The 14884-nt window shown below is 42.9% G+C and overlaps 1 protein-coding gene across 2 annotated transcripts in view; it reads right to left on the reverse strand.

Annotated features, from left to right (window-relative positions):
- Positions 1-14884, reverse strand: part of RBM6 (RNA binding motif protein 6) — a 101971-nt gene that overhangs the window by 61290 nt on the left and 25797 nt on the right. The window lies entirely within an intron of this gene.

A 14884-nucleotide genomic window follows, 5' to 3' on the forward strand; every position in this document is an offset into this window, starting at 1 on the left:
CCCATTTTATAACACCCTTTCCAAAACACTGACACAGTACTTGGATGCAACATGCTAGTATCAGTCTAATCAATTTTAAACATAACTATGACATCCCTATTTCTACTCACTACTCTCGTATATTCAAAGTTTGCAAAGACTGTATTAGCCGTTTTGGCCACAGTACTGTATTGTGAGCTTGTATACACAGACTACTCTGACCTCTAGATCCTTTGCTGCTTTTCACGGTACATTTTCTACATTCCCTGGGTTGGGGGAACAGTGCATTCTGTATTCTTAGAGGTCTAAGTTTGCATTTGACTACCGAATAAGATACAGCATACAAATACATAGTTGAAGCATAGGCTTTATTAGCTATTTAACAGTGTAAGAGGAGTTAGGAAACAGAACCCCTTCCCCAGATATCCTAGAGCTAACAGTCCAGTATGGTTCCCAAACACTGTTTGTTACAGCAGGTCCTATCCTGTACTCAGGTTTGGAATAAAAAGCTGGCCCTTGCTACCACAATTCCCCAAGATCACCTCCTGCAGTGGGGAGTCAATAATTAGCATGAAGATTCAGTGCTTTCCCATCCCTGCTTCTACAAGTTAGAAAGAAACTGACTAATCCATTCTTTGAGGTCAGCCAAAAATATGCCTAAGCCTTCATCAGAGAGCTCCATGGCATCTTCCCTGAATACAATAGAGGTCATATACAAGATCTGTCAATGGCTGATCACTGATCCCCCCATTTCACAGAAGAACTTTGCTATCTCCCTATTCACGCCCTTCCTGGCCCAGTCAATCCCAGCTGGTTTAGCTGCTCCTGGCCACATCCTTCTCTGGAGCATCTCTGACCACACCACCTTAATCTCTTGGAAGTGCTCAGTAATTAGGGGCACATCCTTTTTTATTCTGAGCACCAAACTGACCCCAGTGGTTGTCACTAAGTCATTTTCACCTAGACGTATAATAAGAACCTGCAGTGGGCAAAAGCAAGCTGTCAAAGAATGCAGGAGTTGCATTAACTGGTCCCACAGTGTGCCTTTCCTGCCATGCCAGAATAAGCAAATGGCTTCACCTCTGAAGCCCAACTGGGGACCACCTGGACTGCTGGCGACCCTCTTGTGGGCCCAATGAATAACTCTGTGGTCGATTATCCAAATAGCAGACTGAGATGCTCCATATTTCCTTCCTGCAAGGATAACAAAATTACCAACAACTTTTAACAATGCAACAGTTCTATCACCCCCTTCTGCAGATATGCCTGAACCAGAGGTGGAAGGGTGCAGTCTGATCACCAGCAGCTATAACAGCAAACCTCTCTCCAATGCACTGAAACAACATGGCTGCAAAAGGGGCTGCCCCCATTCTAATGCTGCCAATAATTATTTCCCAGCCATGAAACAAAATCTCAATTTTTTAAGCACCAACAAGAACAAGAATCTGGTTAAGCAGCACGTATTTCCATGAATAAAGCAGACTTCTCCAGAAAAGGGAAAAAGCATGTGGTGAATGCTTTTGTTATTGCATTCCCTTAGTGCAGGCCAGGTTCTTCCTCTAGAGTACTGAAAGAGTCAGCACCACAGATCCCAGAGCTCCCCAGAACGTCCCTCTAGGTTCAAGATGCAAGTAAAACAATGCTAGTAGACAATACTATGTTCTCATTTCACAAAAGCAAAGACAGCCCTGAATGACACCTTTGAATTCAAACAGGTTTTTAGCTGCTAGCACATGCCCCACAAGTTGAGACAGCATGAAGAGGAGGGAGGGAATGTCTGCCCTTTTAAGAAAACTGTCCTTTTCTACAAGCTTTCAGGATCAAAGTCCCTTCATCAGACTCTGGGAAAAGTATAGATGGTAAAAAGTCCCCATAGGTAGGAAATAAACTTCATTTTTGCACAGAGGGAGCTGAAGATGGGAAGGACAGTTTTCTTGGAATTTCCCAGTTGGTCTAATAAAAGGTATCATTTTGGAACCAAAAGTTCTAGTTCTTTGTATGTTTTCTTGCCTTAGACCATCACAGCTACCAAGTACACCTCTGCCCTTTTAAGGACACTTGCACAAGTTCAGGAGCTGTCACCCCATGGTGATTCTGACCCAACCCAGAGGTCCCATCCATAACAGCTAAGATATCACTGGAAGAGGAAGGGATGTCTGCTTTTTAAAGGACACCGTTCCACCCTGCTGGGAGAGTAGCAGATGTAAAACTATCAGACTTGCCAGCTGGTACATAATTGGAGGTTAGTCCAATTTAAGGACAACATTAGTTCACTGCCAATCTGTGGACAAAGTCAGCCCATAAGGGAATATCGTCATTATGAAATTAAATAGTTAAAGGTTTCAGTGTGATTACCATGCAAAGGCACACCCTGATAAATTCAAAATCCAAATTCTGTCAAATCCATTTCACACACCCCAGCTATCCCTGGAGAATGTAGATTTTCCTTGAAAATTTACACACTAGACCACAAAGGTTAAAGAAATTCCTTATATCTGCATACTACAAACATTTTTCTTTGTAAAGGATTTTCTTGTACTTCAAATTTTAATGGCAAGATTTTCAAAAGGAACCTAAGTTGAGTACCTTACTAACCATACTACTTTCAGGATTTCTGAAAATTCCAGCTGAAATATATTCTTTTAAATGGTAAAACAAACTAGAAGCACCACTACCACCATAAGTGTGCAGGTTAGGAAATGTGAGAATGATGTTGTATCTGTGATAGTCCAGAAATTGTGAGGCAAGATTTTTTTGAGGTGATTATCTTTTATTGGACCAGCTATGTAGTTGGGATAAAGTTAGATAAGCTTTCAAATGAAGACATTCTTCATCAGGTGAGACCCACCAAAGAACATTTTCATTTGAAAGTCTGTCTAACTTTATTCCATAGTCGGTCCAATAAAAGATATCTCCCTAAGAAATTCTTGCCTCTCACAGACTAGGGAAGACATTTTTACAAGGTGACCCACAAGATCTTTTGCAATTAATATTTGATGTTTAGTCTATACATTAAGTTTAAACCGGTATAAATTCAAGACTTGTCCCAAACCAATTTAAATGGATGTCAATTGGATGTAGATTCTTATACTGCACTTGCAATTTGAAGATGTAAGCTAGTCAATAAAACGCGCATTTAAACCTAAAATGGAAGTGCCCCCATAGTAAAGACAGTGCAATTTAGATTTTTAGACAATCCCTTAAATTTAGGTATTTTATTCCCTGCTCCACCGGGTGAAAGGTCTGGTTAGAAATGGCATCATTCTGCCATAGACTTGAAACCTATCAGGTAGAACTCAAATGAACTGGAAACACAAATGTTTGGCTGTTTGCTTTTAGTGAATATAAGTTATATATGTAGTTGAATTTAAGATGCGTTATACTTTACAAAAAAACCTACATTTTCAGGTATCTCTTAGTTAACTCACTCTTACTTAACTTACAGTTTAAAATACTTTTTAAACACTGTAGTGAACTAAAAAGTTACAAATAAAAATGTCCTCATTCTGCCATCATTTAAGCCAGCAGTCAGAAACTTTTCTCCTACGGAGGGCCAGAATGACCCCACTGGGGTTTGAGGAAGGCCACCACCACAGCTTCTCCCTGCTGCCCCACTGCAGTATGGACTAAGTTCTCCACTGCTTGGTGCCAGAAAGCGGCCAAAGCCCCCTAGATCCACATGCTGAAACCAGTGGCTCAATGGACTAGATCCTGCCTACGGGCCATAGTTTACCAAATCCTGTTCTCAGCCATGATAGGGCAAGATGAGATTCCAATAGTTTTACATTAATATTTACAAAATAAACACACTTGCCTAAAGGAAAATAGAACTTGGGATCAGAGTCACCCAGGCAAATATAGTTAACTAATTAGAAACATTTGGCAGTGCAAAGAACTTGGAATGGACAAATTAAAACTAATAGCACTAATACAGTCTGATTGGAAGTAAAGGGGCTGAGGGGTTAGATTTTAAACCAGAACAAAGGACACTTAAAAAAATCCCGATTTTATTACATCTTTGATATAGCAACATTTCAGATGTTTGTACTAATGCACAGTAAGCTCTCCAGGCCAAGAAGCAACAAATCAAATATTTTTTGTAACCTTCTTTTTAAAAAAATGTCCCCAAGTATTGCACTTATGCTAGTGATCAGTTTAGTTTGATAAGAAATTTAGATAGGTATGACTCTTACTGCAAATTAAGCCTGAAAGAAAATATATGAATACAAAAAACTTATCCAAGATTACTCAAAACACAGTTATTGTAAGGTATTCACAAGAGTATACAACTGACACCATAAAAGTTTATGAAACCAACAGATTCACTGTCTACCTAAATCAGAAGATCAATTCCCTGCTCATAATTTTTGCAAAAACAGGGCTACTTGGAAACAGCATTTCACACAGCTTATTTTAACAAAGATTGAAAAATAAAAATCTACCCCTCCCAATAGTCCAGATGATGAAATGGAAGGCAATTTGAAAACCAAACCAAAAATAAAAGTTCCAATACATTCGGTATCTATTCCTTACTTATGCATTTAAGAGCTACTTTACCCACTGCCCTTGAAGATCTTGAAATCCAGTCCCACTGCAGATAACACCCCCTTCCTCCATTCTCTCTCTCTTCTAGACTCCACAGGAACATGAAGCTTACTTATGGAATACATGGGTCATGCTCGTAGGAACATAATATTGCAAAAGTTCATTTTTAAGATGTAAGCTAGATTTAAAATACAAGTCAAAGAAAATTATGAAAAAATATCAGCTAATTCTGTGGCCAAGTCAGGCTAATTCCAACACTGATATTTTAGTATGCTAGTGATATTACAGTGAATGGCAACCAACAAAACTCCTGGCAATGGAATTCAGAATCTAAAAATAAAAATAAATGTACTTATTTTCATTTTATTAGCAGTTGATGCATTCTGGGTTGGTAGGAATTTTTCTTCCAAATCTGGATTCTACATAATTTATACATAACTAAAAGACTTTAAAGGTCATAAAGGATGGGATGGGCAGGGAGTTAGATGAATGGTTTTGTTTTTTTTCCACCTGAAATTCAATAGCACAGATTATAGGAAACCTTATGCAATTTCTCTTCACTCTAGATAGAACATACAGAAAATATACACTCTTATTGGCAAGGCAGAAGTCTGTAACTTTATTAATGATAAAGTAACGTATTGTCGCCTCTGTACTAAGAGGGTAGCACCACAAACTCAAAACGCAACAAAACTGCATCAATAGAGGAGGCAGTGAAGCCAAACATATATGTATCCACTTTTAAAATAAGGGAAACATCATCAACCATTTTTTTTTGTTATATAGCAGCTACTCTTTTTTTTTTTTTGGGGGGGGGGAAGGGGGAGAGAAATGTGCAGAAATGGCCTGCCCAAGACACACACACACACACACACACACACACGGGGCTGAGCCCTTCATTGAATACACCCTGTCTTCATTTTCCCTTCCCTTAAAGCAACAAAACTGATAACAGTTTCAGGATCACGGCCTCCAGATTTGATCAGAACAGAGATAAAAAAGAAATCCACAATACTGCTAGATTGTACACACTGCACTTTTATTAAGGATAAAGTATTACAACACTGTATATACAGAAGATCCCAAAATCTGGTAGTGGGAGCCATCAAAATATCCCATAAGAGGACTGGAAGCTGCACATGATGGAAGGCATAACTAAATACAGGAGTCTTGTATTACAATGTTTCTAAACACACCACCCCAAGCAGTTAGTGACATGAGGGGGAATTGTATCAAATCACAAAATAGATCAAGTAACTCAATAAAAATGCAGGTAGAGAGTCAACTTGTAGAGGGGGTTAGGAGCTGTCAGAGTCTGTGGAAGGAAGTGGAAAGGGCCAGCACAGTGCACATGAACAAATGTAGAAAGAGGACTGTGCATCTCAAAAAGGCTGTGAACACTTTTTAATCAATGGCCTTGCTTGCTGCTGCATTTTAGGGTTATTGCATTAGCCCCATAACTCTATAGTAGGGTTGACAAGGCAATTAGCACTTCTCTGCTTCCTTTTTACTAGCAAGAGGCAGCTTATTGTAGCCCTAGAACCGTGAAACTTGTCAAGAAGTAACTGTCTGTTCTGTTGAACAAACTTAATAGGGGCCAATTGACCTGCCCAGATACAAAAACCAATTGAAATTAAGTGGGATCTTTGGTCCAGGCCACTTCTGTTGGCTACAAACAGGATTCAATTCTTTCTCGCAGGCTGGCATTATAGACACTTTCCCCCATTTCTGAAAGTTGAGATCCATCAGGACTAAATAGCTTCAGGGAAGAGCATATCTGGTCATGCCTTAAAATTGAGATTCCAAACATGCTGCAGAATCTGGAGAGTTCCTTAATAATCACCTTCCTAGACTTTTCTGTAAGTGCTGGTGGGTCGTACATCAGCAGCCATGCCCTAGGCAGTAGAGTGGACCACATAACTTTTGCCTTGGGAAACAGTGAACACAATGTTATAAGGTCATTCTTCATGTTCATTAATCCCAGCCTTGGTTGGTGAGCCAAGTCATTTTCCCCTACATGTATAATTACTACATTGGGCAAAACGCCCCTCTGTGCCACAGATTTTTATTAGAGACAGTAACTCATTCCACAGCATGTCCCTTGTACCAAACTATGACATAAGCCCTTGTGGGATCTATCTCTAGTTGTGCTCCATATGGTTGGCACCAAGACCTCTTCTGCAGTGAGGCTTCCAATGGAGGCCACAAATCCATACTTCAGAAGGATTAACCTGAGTCACTTCTGAAAGGAAACAAAAAAAAGGTTCAGTTTAGTCAGGCACTTGTCCACCCTTCACAAAACAATTCCCACTGACCAGAACAGCAGCTTGGCTTTGTACTGCTATGTAGGATATGGGATGCAAACATAGGTATTATTGGCACTGGCAGTGTCAGAATAGTAGCACTAAGCCTTCAGGAGATAGTAGGGCAGGAAGGTGCAGCAATGCTTTGTGCAATTACACAAACACCAGCAGGTTGTGAAGGTGCAAGACTTCAGTCTTAAAGCATGCCGTCAGTCCTCTCCTTCCCACCTTCCCCAGCTACACTCATGGATAGGAGGAGGGAGCTGGAATTAGGTTATATGGAAAAAAAAACCCACCCCAGAGTAAAAGGACAATGAATGCTTGAGAACATAAGAGCTCTGCTTTAACAAGAGGATCCCATCTACCTTGGCATGCACCCTAAAAGGTGAAAAGTATATGTCCCAGTATGTGGGAATGCTTCATTCTGAAGAGAAAAACATAAAAAAATCCCAGAGGAAGTGTCGACTATTAGCCTTCAAACTACAAGCTCTTACCAAGTTAATAAGCCTTATAAGGGAATGCTATTTTAAATTTCAAAATCTTAATGGATACTCACTTCATTGGTCCGATATACAGGATAGACTGCACCAGAAAGAATCTCTTTCATGAGTTTACCTATAGAGCTTATTAATCAAAATCTGAAAGGGCACCAATATGGTAGCAGTTAAGCAGAATGACCATGAAGTTCAACTCTCTTGGTCAAGTCCTAGAAAGAACTGCCTTAAGTTGCATAGGAAGGGAAGTGCATTGCACTGCCCACCTTCTAGTACATATCCAGGGCCATAGAGAATGAACATAAAGTCAATGTGCTTGGTGCCAGAGAAGGCAGACAGCTATGTAAAGCTTGCACCTTCCATCCCACCCTTTACCTGAGTAAGTAGAGCAGTGCTCAGTGGAGCCAACAAGCAAAAAAAGCTGGCGGGGCCACTAAAGAGAGGTATAATGGGATCAAAGGAAAAAGTAGTGGTATCTAGAACACCCACCAAGAACAAACAAAGCAGAACAGCTGATATTAAAAGCAGCTTCTAAGAAGTTCATGCAAATTAATAGGCAATACTATTAATTTCCTATAGACCAAAAGCAAAATCGGCAATTACAAATATCCCTCCCCTTCCATTATCAGACACTTGTACCCAACTGAACTATCCTCCTTCAATGAGCAGGGAAGATTACTGCTCTATATATTCCTCCTGCTCTGAGGATGAAGTCTGTAACTCTGACACTGTGGTTGAAGTGCCTTTCAAAGCTCAAACACCCAATTGTTTCATATCACCTTATCCAGTATATACATCATGGGGCTACTCAGCATCCCTGGTCTGTCATAGCAGTGTCGTACCCAGATTATTTTTTCTGGGATGCTTCCTACCTCTAACAGTTATCCAGTCAAACTTTTCAGTTCCCCCCCCCGCACCCAAGTCACCCATATATTTCTACTAATAGGAGAAGCAGGGTGGGGGGAAAAGGGGGGGAAGATATTCCCGTTGCTCAATGTATAGTGCTCTTAGGCTCTCCCTTTCATTACCCAACACAGGCTTTCAAACGAAATATTCAAAAATCAGCTCCCCTTTAAAAATCGGACTCAAAACCCCATAACCTCCTCACTCAAATTTTTTCTACTCCCAAGCCACTTAAGGTATATTTAAAATAGGCTGCTACAGGTCTTATCATTCCCTCAACCAGCACTATCTCCTCCCCGGCTCACCTGATCCCTCCAGCTCCGCTTCATGGGACTCCTCTCTGGGCGCTCCGCTCTCCACCTCGGCCAATGTGTCCATCCTCCGCAAGGGTCTCCCAGCTCTGGAAGAACTCCTCTTGGCTCCCCAGATGCACTTGTAGAGCAAGCCAGAACAACCTCAGGGGTCTACCAGCAACCTCTGCTTATGGCTCATCACCCTTATACAGCTTCCCCAACTGCTGGTACCAACCCTAATACAAATTTTGGTTGAAGAAAGCACCCCTTCCATGTTCTTTCCATTGCAGAGATTTTCCAAAGAAGCAACAATTCATTTGAACAGAAAGCTGAGATGGATTATACAGTACCAATCTCATGCTTTCATTCATTTACTTAGAATTAATTTTGCATTTGGCAAATATTACTATAGTTGTTTAAAAGGAGCACAATTCATTAAAAGTCCTTTTAAAATAAATTTATCTCATCACTCTCTATTGAGCTGTTCATATGTACAGTGATCCCAAATGCTCTGTTGGTACTAGACACGCACACAAAAATTGAAGCATTTAAACACTAGCCAAAACAGTAAAAAATAAAGATTGAAAAAAGTAATGCAGGAACAGTGGGTTTTAAAATATGAGAAGATCTGACAACTAAAAGGAGGGACTGTTCAGCGCGATTCCCTTTGAAGGACAAACTTTCAGTTTCAAATTTCTGCCAGTTTCAGCACCATTTCAAATTTACAGAAAATAAAATAGGAAGAAATGAAGATGTGGTACAAATAGACTGGTGGTATGTTACTACAAGCTCCACAACGTTCCAACCTCAGGGTAAACACTTCCTCATCAATCAACGAAAGAAGGCGATAGAGAATAAAATGGCATACAGTTCTTAAAGAAACACTAACCAAGACTCTGAAAAAGGTGTAATCAAAGAAGGAGCCAACAATCTAGATTACTTACCCTACACTATGATTATATCTGCCAACATTATTCTATACCATTAGGTTGGAAAAACCTCCATACCAATGTATTTGCTCAGTCCCTTTACCTTGCCCATACAGAGCATTCCAAAAACCCAACTTGGAGCTCAGAATCAGTTGGCATTGTGGAGGGTAACAGGGTAGAATAATTTTAGCTTGGATATAAGATGCTCATCTAAGTGCTAGCTTTTTTGCTGAAAGTCAGATAGCATTGTAAAGCCAGTTATCTTGATTTATCCTTCTACTTCCCCCTTTAAAAAAAAACACACAGAAAGTGTTTTACTGTTTTGCATATGTCATGGGCCAACAGTCTAAGGAAGAGATCACCAGAATCCAAACAACAACAAAAATAAAGCTCGGTGTAAGGTAGTGTTCCATGATCAGTATGTACAGAGATGGAAATATGCCTCCCTTCTTACATTTTATCATTTTTAAGATTATGTTTATAAACAAGTCAAGTTGTTAATCTTAAGAATGAATAACTAACTACGTACATTTTGACATACAAACTAGTCTTGCAAAAGGCGCAGAGCAGGGTCACTGATTTTGAGAGAGCCAGCTGACCTTTTTACTATATTTGTTATCTTATAACTTCCAACCAATCTGATCATTACTTATGGAAAGCCTACTTCAAATTGAATCTCGCAGGCAAGCTAAGGAAGCATGAGATGGATGAATGGACTGTAAAGTACATAGAAAACTGGCTGGAACATCAGACTCGGCGGGTACTAATCAATGGCTTGTATCAAGTAGAGTGCCCCAGGGGTTGGACCTGGGGCCGGTTTTGTTCAGTGCCTTCATCAATGACCTGGAAGATAGCATAGAGTAGACCCTCGGGAAATTTTCGAAGACACAAAGCTGGGAGGGAATAGTAGATGCACTGGAGGGTAGGGCTAGGATTCAGAGGTACCTATACAAATTAAGAGGATTAAGCCAAAAGAACTCTCATGAGGTTCAACAAGGGCAAGCGCAAAGTTCTGCACTTAGGATGGAACAATCACATACAGTAATACAGGCTGGGGGCTGACTGGTTGGGTAGCAGCTCTGCAGAAAAGGACCTGAGGGCTACAGTAAGCTGAATATGAGCCAGCAGTGTTGTCCTTGTTGCAAAGAAGGCTAATGACATACTGGGCTGCATTAGTAGGAGTGCTGCCAACAGGGCAAGGGAAGTGATTGTTCCCCTCTAGTCAGCACTGGTGAGGCAACATGCGGAGTACTGTGTCCAATTTTGAGGCCCCCCCCCATTACAGAAAGGATGTGGATAAGTTGGAGATAGTCCAACGAAGAGTAACGAAAATGGTGAGGGGGCTGGGGCATGTGACTTACAAGGAAACACTGAGGGAACTGGGCTTATTTAGTCAAGAGAAGAGAAGACGGAGAGGGGATTTAATAGCAGCCTTCAACTACCTGAAGTGGGGTTCAAAAGAGGATGGAGCTGAACTGTTCTCAGTGGTGACACATGACAGAACAAGGAGCAGTAGTCTCAAGTTACAGGAAGGGGAGTTTAGCATGGATATTAAGAAGAACTTCCTCAGTAGGAGGGTAGTAAAACACTGGAACAGGTTACCCAGAGAGGTGGTGGAATCTCCATCCTTAGTGGATTTTAAGACCCAACTTGACAAAAAGCTTGGCTGGGAAGAACTAGTTGGGGATGGTCCTGCTTTGAGCATGGGGTTGGATTAGATGACTTCCAGAGGTCCCTTCCAACTTCATTTCCATGATTCTACAAATGTGCTATTAGTTACTGGTAACCTCTTTCTCCCTGTATCTGCAGTAATTCTTCTTTCCAAAACATATTACCAACACAATTACGCATTTAAATTTATCAATTTTGGTAGGAGAGCAGATACACACTCAAAGGAGAATACACAATCCACTCTTAGAGGGTTTTAACATTATTCCACAGCATAATTCAAAATACTGTATTTAATCAACACCACAGCTAATGGGCCAGTTTATTACAAGTAGGTATGTTATAGAAGTTATAGCTATACTCTAACAAAGTTTGCCACACAATTTTGCTTTTGATTTTGACCCACCTAAGCTGCAGGAGCAGTGTCCTAGTCACAAGGGTACTGCTACTTCCAAATATTTGTTTTTTCATAAAAACTCAACCGTGTGTTCAATTTCATAAACCCTCTTCAACTCAGTAATTTTTTTAATTAAGTAAAATTTATTAAATCTCTTTAGGTACCTGATTAAGTGTTTTATAAAGCTCTTTTGTCATTGAGGGAGATAAGTCAATAACATGGGAACCTCAAATTCTGAGATCTCCAACTACTGTTTACTCCAACAACATGGTTGAGATTAAGATTTGGGATATATTGAAAAGAAAATCTGTTAGAGTGCTAAAATAATAAAACTGCTGAAAAAGTCATGTGACATACAATAATTCTGCATGGTTGTAAACCAGCCACTACAAAGCCAGTCTATTAACCAGTCAAGTTCCCGAAAGAGGATCAAACTACAGTTTCAGATGGCCCTCAAAGCAGAAGCTACTTCAAGCAGCCCCTTCCCACCACATGGATGTATTTTATAAAAAACAATTTATTTCTTGCCAAACTGATAAGGACAAAGACTGAAACAAAATGAATTTAGCAAAGAAAGTTGATACCCTTAAGGGTAAGGAATGACCAAGAGTTGGCAGTTTCAAGTACTGAATCTGTGGGGCAGTAAGTCAATTCCTAACAGCAGCAGCCACCAGACCTGTGAAGAGAAGTCTAATTTGGAATGTATATATGATTGAAAAGAAGTGAGATATTTCTGATAAAGGATACCAAAAAGAACCATTTTGCACAACCTCCATGCTCTGCAATTGCTGTATTTCACTGTATTTGTTTAAGTCTTGGTGATAACCATGCCATATCATTACCTAAAGAAAATGGAAGGGTGCAGAGAAGCACTGACGATACCCTCTGTGAATCCTGCTTGTTGGGCAAAAGCAAGCAACATCACATTGGTACACTCTATAATTCAGGGGACCACAGAAAAAGTGAGAAAGCTTCTTTCAGTTTCTAGAACCAAAGATGCATTAAAAGGATTTGTTTTGTGAAATGCCCAGCTGTTCCTGGTTCTCTGCCCCTAGCTAATAAAACTGTGGGAAATGAATAGAGGTGCATCAAGATATCAGTCCATATCGGATTGGCACCAATAAAAGGAAAACCGACACTATCAGCCAAATGGCTTTTTTTGGCCAGTGTAGCCAATAATGTTGCCAATAAATGCCACATGGAAGTGAGCAGCCTCAGCATGCATGTGGCCAAGAATGCAGCACAGCAGCTTCGAGAGCACTGGTCAGCCAGTAAGTCTGCTGTGGGGGAGGGGGTGGGTGGGAAAGGAAGGGGCAGAGGGGAAGGGCATGGAGGGGGCGCTCCATGATGGAGGCCCCCACAGAGGGAGTGGAGCAGGTGCTGCCCAGCAGCAGCAGGGCACAGGACTGAGCTGCAGGGAATGGGGTGGGAAGTTGCTCCTCCCCTCTGCACATACCTCTGGGGGAGGTATGTGCCCCTCAGATTAGCGTGCAGGGTAAGGATGGACTGCCTGCTGTGGGCTCAGGGCCAGGGGTTGTGCCAGTCTCTTCCTGGCCAGGGGGGAGAGGGGGGGTGTTGGCTTGAGGTGGGCAGCAGCAGCACTGGGAGGAGGGGCTATGGAGTGGGCTGTAACTCAAAATTTGCCATAGCCCCCCATAGCCTCTCTCCCAGCACCATTGCCACCCACTCCACCCCCACCTGCCCTGAATGCAGCCCCAGCCCAGCCCCCACCAGGAAAAGGCTGGCATAGCCCCTGGCCCAGAGCCAGCAGTCCAACCTAGCCCCACACACAAATCCAGAGGGCACATGCCCCCCATGGCTCCCTCAGGGGTGTGCACAGAGTCTGGGAGGTGTCCCTCCTCCCCACTCCCCCCAAGATGAGCTGCCTGCAGGTCCACCCCACACTAGCTGGGCAGCACCTGCTCCTGCCCCAGCCCCAATCCCACTCCCTCCTATCGACAGGGCCTCTATCTGTGCCCCCCCCACAACCTTTGCCCCAACAGATTTACCAGCTGGACACTTGTTTCCAAGTGGCCAGGCTGCATGTTGGCTATCAGACTGATATAAGCCAATATGGCTATTTAATAATAAGCCACTGGTATCAGCCAAAAAAATCTTTACTGGTGCACCCCTACACCTTAACTGCAAATAAGTAAGGAATTGACCCCAAGGACTCGAAGTGCTCAGTAAACAACCTAGACTTGTAATAAAACAATGCAGTAGCAAGCACAGAAACTTTTACCTTTTTCAGGGTTACAATGACCACCCCCGCTCGTTACAGACCACCCCTGCTAGTATGATTTTAACACAGGGGTGGGCAATTATTTGGGCCCCAAGGACCACATGTACAGTTTTGATGCAGTTACAGGCTAGATCAACACCCCCCACCACAACTCAAACTCCCTGTGGGGCTTTGGGTGGGCAGGGAGCAGGACAGATGTGATCAGTTCCCTACACACCTTGTCCTGTTGGCAGGGAGGAGGGATATGGCAGGAGTGCATGGAGGGGGCACGTGCATGTGTGGAGGTGCTGCCTGGGAGCCAGCCAGGGGTGAGGGGAGGGAAAGGGAGGTGGGGGGCACATGCAACAAAGATCACCCAGTAGACAGCTGCACTCCACATGAAGCCATCCCCTGCTTGGGGCAGCCTGTGCCATGCTCCTGCCCACGACCTCCAGCTCCAGCCAGAACACAGCTTCTGGTGGGGCTGTTTCCAATGTGGCTGCAGCCAGCTGGGCTCACATTGTCAATGGGAGGCAAGGGCAGCAGAACAGCACCCAGCCAGCTGCAGCCACACCAGGAACAGCTCCACTGGAAGCTGCATGCACTGGTTGGGACCCAGGCCGACAGGGCTGTTCCGTTCCCCTCGCTTCCAGCTGTAGCTGCTGCTCCCATGATGATCCAGGCAGGCCTGGGGAAGCTTCAGCTAGACAGATCCTGCACAGCATGTGGGGCTCCAGCTCCTGCTCCCAGCTGCTTTCCACCCATTCACAGGTGGCTGCTTATGCCAAGTGGGAGGAGTGGGTGGAAGGCAACCAGAAGCTAGAGCCAAAGCTCCATATGCTGGGCACACCTACCCAGAGCAGTGGGCAGCAGCAGCTGCAGCTGGAAGCAAAGGTAGCAGGACAGCCCCGCTGGCCTGAGCACCAGCCAGTGTGTGCAGCATCTGGCAGGGCTGTTCCTGGTGCAGCTGCAGCTGGCTAGGTGCTGCTCTGTTCTCCTCATCTCCAGCGGCAGCTCCTTCTCTCACTCCTGCTCCTGCTCCGCTGGTCTGGGCAGGCAAGCAGGCAGGCAGATTCAGCCAGGTGGTTCCCTAGAAAGGAACCTTATAAAAGATTTCCTGTGCAAGACTCCTCTGAATACAAGTGAGAAGCA

This window comes from Crocodylus siamensis, chromosome 11, assembly GCF_052110815.1.
Source record: "Crocodylus siamensis isolate JL-2025a chromosome 11, ASM5211081v1, whole genome shotgun sequence".
In the NCBI taxonomy this organism is placed as follows: Eukaryota; Metazoa; Chordata; order Crocodylia; family Crocodylidae; genus Crocodylus; species Crocodylus siamensis.